The sequence below is a fragment of the Leptinotarsa decemlineata genome, unplaced genomic scaffold (genome assembly GCF_025532065.1).
Source record: "Leptinotarsa decemlineata unplaced genomic scaffold, Ldec_3_MD MMD2_tig00000199_RagTag_RagTag, whole genome shotgun sequence".
NCBI classification, from domain to species: Eukaryota; Metazoa; Arthropoda; class Insecta; order Coleoptera; family Chrysomelidae; genus Leptinotarsa; species Leptinotarsa decemlineata.
Window position 1 is genome coordinate 9,671,241 of NW_027412544.1, and position 16,722 is coordinate 9,687,962.

Consider the following 16,722-nt stretch of genomic DNA (forward strand, 5'->3'; position numbering starts at 1 on the left):
TATATATATATATATATATATATATATATGAAGTTGAGAATCTTAACGACTGGAGAAATGTACAGTAGAATGGAATAACGGGGTCTCTCAGTCAAAAAAATCAAAAATCAAACTCTGCTTTACTTTGCCAAGCTTTCGCTTCTAATGGGGAGCTTCTTCAGGGCCTATAATTTAATGATTTTTGAATATTTTCGCCTTTGAATAACATTACAAATCATACTTACAGTAAAAATGAGTGAAAAACAATAAATTGAAGAAATAAATTGACGTAAAAGTTAACATGTATACGATTTTTTTGTGGGTTTCACAAAAGTCATACCTTCACATAAATGTTATTTTTCAATGGGTATGGGTATGGTTAACTTTTACGCCAATTTATATCTTCAATATATTATTTTTCACTCATTTTTACTGTAAGTATGATTTGTAATGTTATTCAAAGGCGAAAATATTCAAAAATCATTAAATTATAGGCCCTGAAGAAGCTTCTCATTAGAAGCGAAAGCTTGGCAAAGTAAAGCAGATTTGATTTTTTATTTTTTTACATATATATATATATATATATATATATATATATATATATATATATATATATATATATATATATATATATATATATATATATATATAATCGTCCAACCCGTGTTACGAATCATACGTTAAAAGGTAATACCTCGTTAATCCTTAGCTCGCCCAAGTTTATACTTCTGAGGGTTGTCGTACGAAGGGGTGCGACAGCTGGTTAACAGAACAACAGATTTTAAACAGATTTTTTCTTATATCCCTTTTGTGATCTCCTGATACACAAATGATAATTTTCTGAAAAATGTATTCATGAATTTATACATTTGGAAATATTCAATGCATCTAGTCAAGAATAATAATGGCGTCAAAATTTAAACTAAATCTTGAAAAAATATGTGTACTTACAACTTTTTGACAATTACTTATGATATTCAAAACATGACTGAACTGATAAACGTTCCGTAATAACCGGTCTCTATATTAACGAAACGCTCATAAATAGCCACTTATTTGAAGGCAGCTGTCGATAGAGTATCATATCAATCGTAGTTATTGTTTATTTCAAAGTTCAGAATGAAAGGTGTTGCTGTATTTTTTGTAGTAATGGCCGTAGTTCACTCTATATTAGCTGGCCATCTCGGAATCCACGATGAACAAGGCGCTAAAAATATGGCGGATAGTAAGTTGATAATTTTTTCGAATATTTTGCCATTTTGGAGAATTTACGATGAATATAGCGAATTATATTAAATGTTTCGATTTGTTAATTGATATAGGAAATTTTGTTTTACATAAAAAGTCCGGCGTAACTTGCCCCACTCTCATGGTTTTTAAGGAAAATTGTGACGGTAGTATCTTCAAAGCCATCCTTTCTTTACTGCTCTTAACTCAAGCATTTTTTTTTCATAAAATAAACATGTTGTTGAACATAAATACTTTGAGCGGTTTTAAGAAAAGTCTGTTATCTAACACCATTAGGAAAAGTATTTAAATGTGAATATCGCCTTTTTAGGGACACTCAGGATAATGTATAAGTTGAATAAATGTATTGTGGAGTACTTGTAGATGTTGTAAGGGAAAAGAAAAATCAATGTATACCGGGTATGTTTTGAAAACGTATTCTGAAGCAATGAAAATGTGCTAATTCAAAGATGATTCATGAGTTCTAATTTAGTTTTCAGGAAGTTTCAAAGTAGACAACATTCTAAAGAACACAAAAAGTGATAACGCTAACATAATATTATTTCAATGGTACCAAATACAATACATTTTTTAAAACAATCAATATACTATTCAAAAAAGATAGCCTTCTGTAATTTTTAGGTATTGGAAGGCAAAAAATTAAAAATTTGGCACAGCAATAATGAATTATATAAATACTTTCACATGAAGTATCGTAAGAGAAGGATACTCAGATTGATGTAGATTCAATCGTTATCAATCATATGTTACAGCGTTCTGAAAGTTGAAATAAATATTTTTATCAGATAAATATCACAATGAACAAGAATGATAACTGCAAATCAAACAAATCTGCAATGAGAATTGAAACGTATAACTCCAGAGAATGAATAAATATCGAAAATGTTTACCCATCAATGGTTAGATGAGGTTAAAAATATTTTCTATGGGTAACTGCAAATGATCATTATGCAGTTTAGTGAATCAAGAAATGAAATGTACAGTGTTTTGTTTTTTTCTCGCGATTCTCGACTGTATCTGTATCTGTAGAGTAGGGAGGGTGAGTGTAAGCCCACAGCACTTGGGCCACATGTGACCCATTGCACATGCTCCCGAAGAGTTGTCATCCTGTCCTTTCCAGGAAGGTGGACAGGTCACTGGAAGGTATCTTCTTTATATCGGCAAGTGAACGCCAAGACTCGCCGAACACACATCTTATTGACGATAACTCCGGGCACTCGAATAGGACATGACTGACAGTCCCATCTTCCTGTTCATACATCCTGCATAGAGGTGTGTCCACTAGCCCCATAATATGAAGGTGTTTCCTTAGTTGACAGTGGCCAGTCAGAAATCTTAGTGTTGAGCGTAGATTTTTCCTGGTCATCGCCAGATATTTCTTCGGCGCCAGCTTTCCAGGGTCGCCCAGGGTGATCCTGGCAAGACTGCATCCTTTGATTCCATCCCATCTCTTTAGGGATTGAGCATGGGTGTAACATTTGACTAGTTCCGCAATTGTCGAAGTCATCCGACCGTAGGTGCCACGGGGACCTGAAATTCTTAGTCCAGCCGCTTCCTTGGCTGAAGAGTCGGCAATGCGATTACTTTTACTCCTGTCGTGCCCTTTAACCAACCACAGGATAATGTTATTATCTACCGAGGCTGTGGTTAAATCTTAGTGGCACTCTAGTACTAGCCCTGAGGTAACACGTTGTCTGTTCAAGATTAATAGGGCTTGTCTGCTGTCAGTGCAGATTGTTATGTTTTGCCAGAAATTCCTTTCCTGGTTATTTTCTTTGTGGCGATTGAGATATCAGCCAGTTCTCTTTGAACCGTCATCCTTTAGGGCGTCGCGATACCGACGCCAATTTTTTCAAATGGTAACCCAGATTTTTCAATTTGTTTTTAGATTTTGCATCAACTTCTGATTTCAGCTATATAGCACACTTGTAGTTTCACTTGAATACTGACGAAAAAAGGCAATTTTATTGCATATTATGAAGATGGCCATGAATAAGTCAAAATAAATGCAATAACGTATTTATCTGTCAGAAAACCTGTCAGGGTTAACGAAAGTGTATTCAGTTTTGTGTTGGTTTCTCGTAAAACTGAAAATTGGTTTAATTTTCAAATACAGAAAAGTTAGATATAGTATCTATTTATGGTGAAGCAAGAAGGAATTAAAAAAAAGCAGTGAGAATATACACTGATTGTGATATTTCGAAATCGTCAAAACAATGTATTTTGCCAAAAAAAAAATTCCATCCATACAAAATACATCTGGTTCAAGGACTACTTCCAGATGATGAATCTTAATGTTTTATTTTTAATAACTATAATCTATTCTCATATTATTTAGGAGATGCTGATAGAAGATTGAACTTCATTGCATGGTTATTCACCCATATTTGTAATGATGATCAGTTTCTGAACGAAAATATATGCCGTGATAAAAGCTGTTTCCATAACAACGGTATAATAAAACAAACATAATTGTCACCATTGGTCTGACGTGAACCCACAGTCTGTGTGGGGGTTGATATTTGGTGCGGAATCATTGATGGTTATTTGATAGAAGCTCATTTTTTCGAAGGAACTCTCAATGGGGAGAGGAACTTGATTTGTCCTCAACATGTGTTGCCGAATCTCTTGGAGAATTTACCAATACAAATTTGACTGAACATGTGGTTTCAATAAGATGGGTCACCTCCGTATGATAATAGAATAGTTACCCAATGTTTAGATGACACTTTTCATGAGAAATAGATTGGAAATAAGGGCCATGGCCAGCTCGAAGTCCAGATATTACTTCACTAGATTTTTTTTGTGAGGATATATTAAAGACTCAGTTTATAAGCGACGTCCACAAAATAGAGATGGATTGATAGTATCACAAATGTGTGTGCTTCCATATCGTGAGAGACGCTTTCAGTTGTCACGAATCGATAAGCGAGGCAGTTCGAATACAAACTAAAATGATTCATGTTATCACTAATTGTTTTCGTTATCATCATGCTGATCGAGTTATGGTTAAAGTAAAATATTTTTTGGTAATTTGAAACATTCATTTCAGTTATCTGCGATTTTGAAGAAACACACAATTAGATGAAATTGAACAGGCAATGCAACTATAACTGATGGATTTATTTTATTAAACTATTATTGCATTTATGGCCCTCTTAAAAAATTGCCTTTTTTCATCAGTATTCAAGAGAAACTACAAGTGTGCTTCACTTCAATGTTTGAATTCAATGTTTGATGCAGAATCCAAAAACAAATTGAAAAATCTGGGTTACGGTTTAAAAAAATTGGCGTCGGTGTCACGACGCCCCAACCTAATGTAATTGAAAGTAGAGTTAAATTGAATTACTCAATATGAATTTATATCTTATTTGAGAAATGTCTTTTGGGCACTGAAATAGAATCCGTCGAGCATTCTGATATAACATATTTTGCAAAAAGTGCAGAAAGTAACCTATTCCATACGATGTGTGGAATGGGCAACGGTACGAGTAGCTCACTTTATACTTTTTCTACGATATATTTCTTAAACTTTCAACATATTTCACTCAAATGACCGCATATATTCATACTAACAATACCGCAGTTAGTGATATTAATTGTAGGTAGATCATCTTGAATTTTCACTGACTATTTTAGAAACAACCATGCTGGTTCGTTTTTAACAGATTGCAAGATTTTTTTTGTTTTTGACATTTTGACATTTTGACAGTGTCATGGATATATCCACCTACCACTGTGGTCGACTTGACATAAGAATGCGGCGGTGTTAGTATGGAATTTACAACTTTCTGGTTTGAAAAGTAGTACAGAATATGAAAGTTCCTATGTTGATCATAGAAAACTAAAGTTTTCTAGAATATTGAAAAAAATTGACCAGAATTTATAAATTCATAGGCTTTTGAGATATGTTTATGTGGAATATATTTCTTTCTTTCCTGAGAAAGAAAAAAAATGATAGCAATGTTAAAAACCTCTGATATTACATGTTACTTAACCATAGGCAGATCCAGCCATTTCCAAAGGGGGGCTGACCAAATGATAACTTTATCAATGACTCATAAAAATATTGTTTCAATTTTCCTAACTTTCATGCTGAATTAGGCCATATTTCCCGATAATTTTATCAATCTATGTAATTACTGAGGGTTTTATCTTTATAATTGTTCACACCTACATGCCATAAGAGTTGAGCTTGTAAGTGAAATTATTATGATGTACATAAACACATCTTCAATTTGTATGACCATAACATAAATAATAGAAACATTGATATAGGTAAATGGATATTATTAAAGAAATAATGCGACTATGTTTCATTATAGTTTCCATAGTTCATAAAGTTTATAGTTTTTACATAATATTTACTTCAAATAACGAAGTATAACTATCTTTTCTTTCAATTTGGCGACTTCATCGACAGTCTTTTTTGGGTCGATTTTGTCTGTTATATCCCGATGAGCATTCGTGAGTGCTAATGATGGGAAGGACAAGCAGTGGCCCTTCCCTTTATTGAGAACGCTAGCCATACATAGTTTCCACGTCGAGTCCAATACCTATTCCTCAAAAAAAGTGCATTCGAGCCATTGTATTTTACCGTGAGGATACATAGATACTGTATTTCAATATATGCTGGTGAAAAATGAAAATAAGTTGATATTCCGTATGACAATAATTTTGAACTTTTTGAAAAATTCCAAACCAAAGGGAGGAAGCTGCAGTCTCTCTGGATCTGCTAATAGCCTTTGGCTATTACTGCTAACAACAGTTTTAGTAATAGTCCAGGTTTGACAGGTGACAAGAAACTAACCTATTGAATAATTCAAACTGTGACAAAATGAAGTTTGAGCACAGCAAGAATTTGAGGTCAAAAGCTTCTTTGTTTTACAAATAAGCAGATTTATCATCTCCCAAAGCAGCTACTTCGAAGTGAAATACCTAAGTATTGAGCAAACAGTTATCGTGCTTTACTATGCTTATTTTTCGAGAGATTATACCACCAGATATTTTTCCATTAAGAATAACGAATCCCTATTTTACGGTCTACAGCAGGTTCTCTTTGATGAATTTAATTCAAATCACCTTGATTAATTCACACATTGCTGTTAAAAGGTTATAAGGAAGCATGTAACTTGCTGTGGCTTGGCCAGTTGTTCTGAATAGGTTGTGTTCAAGAATTGAAATTAATCAGTTGATTCTTCTACATACAAATATCCAGATGTACGCAAAAACTGGACAATAACCGATATGACCCTAATGATAAATGGTCAACAAAAAAATAGTGGAAATATTAATATTTTCATAACCAGTAGAATAGTCAGCGAAAAAGCAGCATGTAGAAAGCATTTATAATGCAATTTGTGATATAACATTTCGTATACTCATCGCAGATCAATCTAGTATAGATCTATTTGATAGTTACCTTCACAAAATTTGATTTGTATACTTCCACACACTTTTGAAGATAGTTGCGTTTTCTTCTTTGAAAAATATATATATCAATAACACATCAACCTGAATGCATTCCATTGAAAAATAACATTTAAATTATAGTGTGTTGTTATTGTTGAGCGGTTATTTAAACCTTCTACGTCCACTAGTTAACAAATCAAAAACTTTTCAATTATCTTGTTACTGTGTTTGAAAATAGAAGTATTCATTCGATTCCTAATAATGCCTGGAAAAATGTGAGAAAGCTCGAATCTGCTCACAAATGAATACTGCAAAAGTTGTATACATGTATAACTATTCCAAATAAACAATTCATTTTGTACTATTGAAAAAAATATAATTTCAAAAAAATTGTGGTAATATCTAGAAACGAAATTCTTTTTGATAGCAATCAGATTGGGCTATCAACTTTCAGTTGCTATAAGATATTATTCATAATTAAATTATTTGTTCATTGAAGCCGAATAAAATTACTGCTGAAAACCCGAAATGAAAGTGTTGCATACTTTGGAGATCATAAATTTATTTATGATATTTTTCAAAGAAAAACTTTCTCATTGTTTGTTTTTCAATTATCTTCAATTTTTAATGTGGATATTTGTAATGTCCCTATCTTTATCAAAACAACCAATATTTATTCACTAGTTGATCAAAATGTAATGCATTCTATTTTATTTTCAGTGGCCTGTAAAAATTGTCTTCCTTTGGTACCGGATCTATGCCCATTCATAATGTTCTGTGATTCCTATTGCCAAAAATACCAGAATGCTACTTTTGGAGTCTGTGGAAGTGATTGCTGTGGATGTATAACTGTTTAAACAACCCCGCCAGAAACATTTTCCACCTGAAGAACATGAGAAATTACCAGAATTGAATTTATTAAATCATTATATAGCTATACTTGTGACAAAAAATACTTTTTTGATATTATTAGTATTGTTTAATGCGCCTGAGATACAATTTGTGTACTCAATGAAAAGAATTAAGGTATTAATTATAATGTTTCTGAAGTAAAAATTGTTTGATATTTGAAAACTTTCAAAATTTAGAGTACTTTCGTAAAATTTCTCTCCCTTATCTCTCAAAGTTTTAGAATTCGAGTGATAGCCATTTATTATATAATAATAACCACTGCATTATGTCGTTCAAACCAGTAGGCACTTCAAAAAGAGAAAAATTTATACTGATCTGTCAAATTCCACATAAACGCAGTTTTCCGAATGGAAGAGTTTTCAAACAGTAAAACCGAGTTGAACCTCAAAACGATAAGCTGCCACAGTCCGTCGCGTATTTCTGATATGTAACGCTCTTGGTGGAATCAAATGTGCCAAGTCACTTGAACACTTCACGTGAAAGTATCTAAAGAATAGAGACAAATCCCTTACCTTACTTCAAGGTTCCAGACTATCAAGGTTGCAAGTGATGTTCGCGTCTCCAATCAGGTGGAAGGCTATTTTCTGGATGGAATTTAGCAGCTTCACGATATACTCAAGAGCGGAGCTCCATACATGAGAACAATACTTCAATGAAGGTCTGATCTGAGCTTTATTAAGCATTAAAACTTGCTGAGGTGTATACAGTTTTCAGGTTTCTGGTTCGGAACAGTGTTTCAAGCTTTTGAGAAGCAGTCTTCGCAATTCCAGCGACATGATTGTGCCAAGACATATTGGTGTCCCTTTCAACCCCCAACAAACTCATCGAAGCAGAAAGCGGAAATGTCTATACTGAAATTAATTTATTCCTGGTTAGTTTCACCCCAATTGAAAATCATTTCTAGATCGTTATAAAGAAATGCAATTTCTGCTGCCGGTGAAGATGTGCACTCGCAGCCGATGTACTGGAATCCAAATGGAATGACAAGACAAGTGTGCTGTCGTCAGCAAAGCAATATATTGGGTTCTCCGTTTTTCCCAATAAGTCGTTGATATACAATAAAAGAGAGGGTTGAAGAAAATATGGATCGCTGGGGAACACCAACCTTGGTGATAAAAGTATTCGAGATTGGATATCCATCGACATCCACTTGCAGGGAACGTTCTTTTACGAAGCGGGAGAGCTATACATAAAAATATCCGATAAGCCATAGCATCGAAGTTTGGCCAGCAAACCTTCATGCCACACACGATTGAAGGATTTGGAAATATCAAGCACAAAAGCTCTAGACTATCCATGTTGCTTGATTGCGTTATTCCAAATCGCTTGTTGATCTTTGTTTCCGAAAGCCACATTGATAATAGCTTAAGATATGGTGGTTTACGGCTTTCTCCATGATGCCGTTGTCTGATTGTCTACTGTAGAGTAGATGACCATCACATGAGATATTGAATGCGGGATACATCACCTACTAGTGTGGTTACAGAGGGGTATTTTCCCTAATAATTTCGTACTGGTCATGTCTGCAATTTCAGAGGACCCGTGGAATTTTCCTCTTCAGGATGTATAAGTACGTGAAAACCTACTTTCCGGAGACTGAGTGTGTACCTACAACTCTTCTCCTTCAATGCTACGTGGAGAATTGAAAATGAAGAAGTTATTATGCGTTTCATTCATTATAGTTACTTAGAATGATTATTGATCGTTTAAACTTGCAAAAACCTTCTTTGCAATATTATTAATTCATACTGATTAGTGATTTATGCGACAGCTGTTGATTAAACAATACCTATTGACCAAGAGTATTAAATCAATTATCATGAACGTATAATTTTTCAAAGCAATTTTCATATTATGTGTACCTGTTTGTTGGCTCCACTAGAAATCATTCTTAGTGTTTTATGTTCATTCAGTTTTCTGTTCTTTGTAACTAATTCAATAATATTCATGCTATATTCAAGAGAGTAGCAAATCCTGTTGCGAAATCTCATATTTATTGATTTATTATATATTCATATATCTGCTTTTTTTGTTTGATTTCCCATTTCTCGTCAATTTATATAAGTATATTGATTGGCTGGTGCACTTTCAGCTTACATAACTATAGAACATCTTAATGTTTCAATCAGATCTCAAGAACACGAATACACGCCTTGAATTTGACGTTGATGAAATTGATGTTGAGAAATTTTTCAGTAAATTCCATTGTTTTTAAGTACAATATATCCTAATTTCGAGGAGGCGATAATTTGCTTCCTAGTTTTCTAGGTTTGTTAACAGAATTAGAAAAACTGAGATGTTACAGGAATAACAGTTTGGTTCATTTAGTAAACGTCTATCTTCTCTCAGACTCCTAAGCCATTTTGTAGGACTCGCTTCAGGAGTTGTATATCACCTCCACCTCACTGCAAAATGTATTGGGTGATTTAATTTAATCATCAAAGGAAGTTCACAATCATCTTCCCTTCTTCATGTTATGATCAAACAATTATTAAATATATAAATTGAAAGGGTTATATTTTTAGGAGTTATTAATTTTTGGGAAAGAAAGTTTTCGGCTTCCTTCCTTTCTTTGGAAAATTCACACTTTTTTTGTATCCAGATGGAGTAGCAGAAAGCCAGAAACTTCCTTTCCCAAAAGTTGACCACTCCTAAAAATATAACCCTTTCAACTTGTACAAGATTCCTTTCGGCTGGGGTTTAATCAAATGAGCGAATGAATGTCATTACGATGTCATCGATGACATGAATAAATCAAATTCATTCCGTGGCATGAAATTGTAATTTTAATAATGAATTGTGTATTTTTTCTTATAATGTTATCCAGATTTGTACTGAAGAGCCCAAAGGCAAGAGTCTTACGGTGAAACATCGATGTCTACCAGTAAGGATGACAGTGTTCCATGTAAGTGAAATGTATTACCTTTCATATAGTATATTGTATATAAATCCTGTGAATGATATCTGATTCAGTTCCATAACGAATGTTTGGAATACAAAATGAGTGGAAAAAAGTGTTTTCTGTATAATTCATTGGTCATTCAAAAGTATTTATTTCGAAAGAATTTTTATTTCGTGTAATTTAAGGTTTATATGGAAGTAGCTGTTTCAGGAGGACTTTTTCTTTCAGTTTGTGTGGAAGTTATTTCTTTACATAATTTACACATCTTTGTATAGAGTTACTTCTTTTGAAATTGATTGCTTCTTTCCTTTCTTTGAAAGATTCCCACATTTTTTTGTATCAAGATGGAGTAGTAGAAAGCCAAAAACTTTCTTTCCTAATCAATAAATATTCTTGATACTTCATTTAAAATTGATTGCTTCTTTATTCTTTTTGAAAGATTCCCACATTTTTTTGTATCAAAATGGAGTAGTAGAAAGTTAAAAACTTTCTTTCCTAATCAATAAATATTCTTGATACGAGTGTTTATCGAAAAAAAACTCATACAATTATGATAGATATCTGCAAAATGAATCTAATTATCAGCGTTTGTATAATTATGTGTAAGGGCAAAGCCAGTTTGCAATTCGGTTTGTGATCTGAAAGAAGAGATAACTGCTATCAATCCAACAACATTCTCACCTCACAACTAACGTCATACCTTAGGTTGAGACGCGTCTGTTACAGATATGATGTAAGAACTACCAACACATCGAGTTCTCTTTTGACACAAACTTAACCCAAATAAAAGGTTCTCAAACTTTCCCGAACATTGCAATACATTCTCAAATGTTTCGGACTATTCTATGTTATGTTATTTAGAAAAAAATGGTGCATTTTTCATTGATGTGGGATAGAGAGCTTACAGTCGACATTCCTTAAGCGTCAGGTCGTTCAGGTTTATTCCAGAACATTCCACAACAGACTTGAATGTCCTGGACTCTTCTAAAGCTTTCTATAGGGTGAAACTTCCAACCTCTATGCCTGTATTTTCAAAAGAACCCCTTTCAGGTAAAAACGAGAACCTTCTTCATGAAGAAGCTCATGTAACACTATGATAGAAAAATGTAGGTAACTAGTTTATAAATTGAATTAGCTCATCCTTTCCACAAAATTCCTGAACATTCACTGAATATGTCAAAACATGTTTATTCGATTATTATATATTTTTAAATCTCAGTGATTCATGAACACTTCAGTTTTAAAATATTTACTTATGATTAATTTTGACTTCACGACTTCAACGTAAAAAGATAAAGTGATTTTTAGGAATATAATTAGTCTTATATTATCTTTGTTGCGTCACGATTTGAAATTGTAACAAACTTTCATCAAATTTTTTAATAAAAAATATATTTTCCGCAAGAATATACGAAACATCTACTTTTTGAATATATCGTTCCTGTGTAGTGTAGTGACTCATACGTAGACAATTTTCATGCAGAGCAAAATACCTATATAACTTGATTTCATTTAGACACGGAGCTTTTCCGAAATGATATAGGATACTGTCACTTTAGCAGTTGATTCATAGGACAGTTTTGCGACTTTTACAATGTGACAATGGAAATTGTAATTAATTATGATTTATTGATTCTGGTTATACTGCCGAATACCGATAGCCAATTAACTAGCAACCGGCCAAAGTCTGTCAGATACACATGTCTAAGTGATAGTTAATTTTTCAATCTTGAAACAAGCCCTCAACCTTAAACGTCATGCCGAAATACAAATTTCGCAGTATTTTGGGATATTGCCGAGTTCAGGTCTCGGCACACTTCAATTTAACTTTTAAATATTCATTAATTCAATGTTAGTACTAGTAATTAAAGGTTGGGTTAGAGGCTAGGTTTGTTAGGAGATCGACTCCGTGTTTCTACCCCTTGGGAGAGTCACCTCTGCATATCAAAGGATGAAAAAGTAAAAAAGTAGCTGATTCACCAGTACGAACTGACAACGGAAAAAAAAGCTACGAGGCGACAAGTGGAATGAGGGTGTGTTGTACGGTCGATCGAGCAGAATAGGTGTAATATATTATTTTGGTTGTGGTTGCGGGATATTTCCATTAAAAATATTATAATAAATAGCTGACTGTTATTTTTATTATTACTATAGCTTAGGTTGAGTTATATTTAAATTGTGCTATTGAACATTTTTATTTATGTTATAGATTCATTGCCTAATTTAGGTCCCGGCGCTTGCCTAGACGGCCTAGAGCAAAACAACTGCAGATATTTGTATGAGTTTCGTAGAGTAATTCTTCAGCAGTACAGAATTAAGTACAGTACAGTCAATTAAGGCAACAATCAGGTACATATTTGATTACATTGAAGTTCTAGTGTTATAGCCTAGTTCACAAATATTATTACAAAACTGTAGCACCAGTATTTATACGGGTAAAAACTTTCAGTTCGATTTGCCTCGAAATATTGATATTAATAAAACTTCGGGTGATTACGGTTATCACCCGAAGACGATTGTGGATACTAACAATCGAAACGTTTGTTATTAGATAATATTTTTTAATTTTTTAATTTTCAGCTTTTATAAATATTTCAATTTTATTTATCTATTTTGGAGAGGGGTTTCTTGGGGTTTGGATTATTGTTGAATGAAAGTTATTCTTTTTTTATGTATATAAAGACGTTTCGTCCACGGTCGAGAACTTCTTCAATTTAGTTTCTTATATTCGAGCTAGGCTGCATTGTTGAATTAAAATAGTTTTTAACATTTTGCTTCATGATTTATGTGAATGTCCTTTGTTATTTCTGTCATGGTGAAAAATATTTTTATGTTGTGATCTTGTCCTCTTTATTTCGATTGGTAATGGCGGTGGCGGTGTCCTCGACCGTGAACGAAACGTCTTTATATACATAAAAAAGGAAAAACTTTTATTCAACAAGAATCCAAAGCCCAAGATAGATAGATAAGTACTTTTTGATCATTCCCACATTGATTTCAATTTAAGAGCCACCGGTAGACAGCTGTTTCAATCTACCGGTGGCTCTTAAATTGAAATCACATTGATTTCAATTTAGGAGCCACCTGTAGACAGCTGTTTCAGTCTACTGGTGGCTCTTAAATTGAAATCAATGTGGGAATGATCAAAAAGTACTTATCTATTTATTTTTCGATATTCATGGAATTATTTTCCTGCAGCTTGACTGCATTTTTCCGGGTATTTCCGGGTATTTCATCCGTGTATGTGATATTATCTCTAATTTCAGCGACGTTTCGACAAAATCTCATTTGTCATTATCTAGGTGTGCTGTTACGTGTTCAGAAGTTTGTTGACCCTGCTCAACTCACTTCTTACTATACTGGTAAAATGGTATTCGTTACGTGTTCAGAGATAGAGTGTCCATAAAGTCTCTACTACCTACTACTTAAATGTTGTTGAGTTTTACCTGAGTTCTTCTTCTTCTTAGTTGACCTCATCTCCCCGTTAAGGTATCGAATATGAAATCTGAAGTTTTCACGGATAGGAAATGCTGAACTGGTTTTTCCGGATATTTGATCCGTGTATGTGATATTATCTCTAATTTCACCGACGTTTCGACAAAATCTCATTTGTCATTATCTAGGTGTGCTGTTACGTGTCGGTGAAATTAGAGATAATATCACATACACGGATCAAATACCCGAAAAAACCAGTTCAGCAAATATATATATATATATATATATATATATATATATATATATATATATATATATATATATATATATATGTATATATGTATATATATATATATATATATATATATATATATATGTATATATGTATATATATATATATATATATGTATATATATATATATATATATATATATATATATATATATATATATATATATATATATATATGTATATATATATATATATATATATATATATATATATATATATATATATATATATATATATATATATATATATATATATATATATATATATATATATGATGTAAAGTGATTTTTGTTAATAGTTATTGTTCTTATTATTATTTTCAATTTTGGAGAAATAAAATCTTATTTTTGTTCGACTTTTATAGTTATTATTGTTTTTATATCTGCTTTTTATTATAAATAAACAATAATTTAGATTCGGCTAGACTCTTATGTTGAGTTGAAATCCCTATAACTCAATGTATAGAGATTTTTCTCAACACCTCAGATGGATTCAAGCTCAAACACAACCATTACTTACCCAAAATGATCTGACTAGCAGGTGTTCCTGTAAATAAATTTGGGAAAGATACAACTGAATATAAGAAAATATAGAACAGTTTAATAAAATGTAAAAATTGAAATTCTAAATATAAGTTATCTAAAGAATACAGCAACTAATTCTAAGAATATTATACGAACTGATTTTCGTGAATAACGGAACGCACTATAGTCTGTAAAATGTCAGTTATTAATTTCAGGGACACTGTGACTTTCTGCTTGTGCTCAATGGAAATTCTTGTATTTAAGTGTTTTATTCAATTTGTCCAATTTTTGTTCATGGACAATTTATTTTATTATATATGCATATATTTTATCTTTGATGTGGAAAAGTAAATACCTGGTTTTCTTCCAATGTGTTGTGTAGTGTAAATTTCCTAGTCTCTGGATTTCTCTTCACTACTGCTGGGAATGCTTTAAGCATCGAACTTGAACTGGATCTGGATCTGGCTCATACAGGTTGGTTTTTATTATACTTGCATTTAATTACTATTATTCAATATGATTATATATTATTTTCTAACTTTTCTATTAAATTTTATTTAATTTTCTGGAGAGAATAATTAGCGTGGCGTTCACCTTCGTCGCCTTGAGAAGAATCCTCTTGTTGATAAAAAAGTTGAAAATCTTCCACCTTCCTTAGTTACCAACTATACATTTTCATAACTTCAAATTTTCAACTCTGATATCATAAAAACTATCTGTTCTACAATTTTGCTACTAAATTTAAATACATCTTTACTTAAAAATTATGTAAATAACTGGTTAACCTCACTTATGTCTAAATATGAAAATTTTTCATGAGCATCATCCGATGTCCGTAACTAGGGAAATGGTTTACAACAATAATACTCAAACTTTTCATCATTTCTAAATATTTACAAGTTTATGATGTCCCTTCCAATTTATTTAAACGATATCATTTTGTTTTCCTTTGACATTAATTTACAACCTCTACCGGTTGTCTGTTTTACGAAAATTAATAAATTTTGGTACACAAATTTTGAAATTTCATTTTCCCACATTTTTGTACTTGTTTCATGTCAATTATGTGGATTTCTAGGCATGTACAGGGTGACCTCGCTGTACTTCTTCATCTGAATTTTTCTGAGATGCTGTGCATATCTTCATCGATTGTTGTTATTGAGTCTTTTTATAACAATACATATAACATAATAAAGGATGAAACAGTCACATACCTATGCTATGTGAGGATATTTTTATTTTTTCAATGTTATTTATCGTGGTGATTTATATTGAATAGATACTGTAATATCGAAACAATATAAATCACCAAGATGAACAAAAATAAAAAGAGTATGTTTCATCTTTTATACTTTTTTTTTTGTTTTTATAACCTTCCACATTGTTCAATGTCAAAAAATTGTCATTCTCATGTTGAAAATTCTTTCCAAAATTAAAATGTTTAAAGAAAATATCTTCACTTAGCACAGGTATGTAACTGTTTTATCTGTTTTATCTGTTTTATCCATAAGTGGTTCCACTTATGTCTCGCTTGCGTTTACGCAGTTATTTTTATCAAGTAATTTTCCTACCGGTGGCTCTTGAATTGAAATCAATATGAGGGTGATCAGATTAGTACTTATCTATTGATCTATATATGAAACTGCATAACTACAGTAACGTTAGTTGGTTACAACTAAAAGTGGTAAACAAGCATTATCAACAGTATTATTTTTCATTTTTCATCGAAACTTGACTTTGCAACTGACCGCTTTGTAATGCTTCGTTTGTCTTCGATTTTCGTGTATTTAATATTCTATTATTCCCATAGATAGTGCCCTTACTTTATATATAAAACGGTTATAATCTCTGGTCGTTTCTTCGATTATGATTGATTCTAGCCTTCATCAAGACTTCTAGCGTGAATTTATTTTTTGAATTCTACACTGGTTAGAAGCAAGATTGCTTTCTTTCTTATCTTCGTATAACCCACATTGCCCAATGTGATTCATGAGTACGTTATATGATGAAAGTTTTCGA

The 16,722-nt window shown here is 32.3% G+C and overlaps 1 long non-coding RNA gene across 2 annotated transcripts; it reads left to right on the plus strand.

Annotated features, from left to right (window-relative positions):
• Positions 1–1,012: 1,012 nt before the first annotated feature.
• On the plus strand, positions 1,013–9,574 carry LOC111511042 (uncharacterized). 2 transcript variants are annotated; one of them, XR_012464952.1, is made up of 3 exons: positions 1,013–1,204; positions 7,360–8,209; positions 8,259–9,574. It is a non-coding gene; the product is annotated as an uncharacterized lncRNA (long non-coding RNA). The 2 variants fall into 2 exon arrangements; XR_002722854.2 differs by having other exon boundaries at positions 8,266–9,574.
• The last annotated feature ends 7,148 nt before the right edge of the window (positions 9,575–16,722 follow it).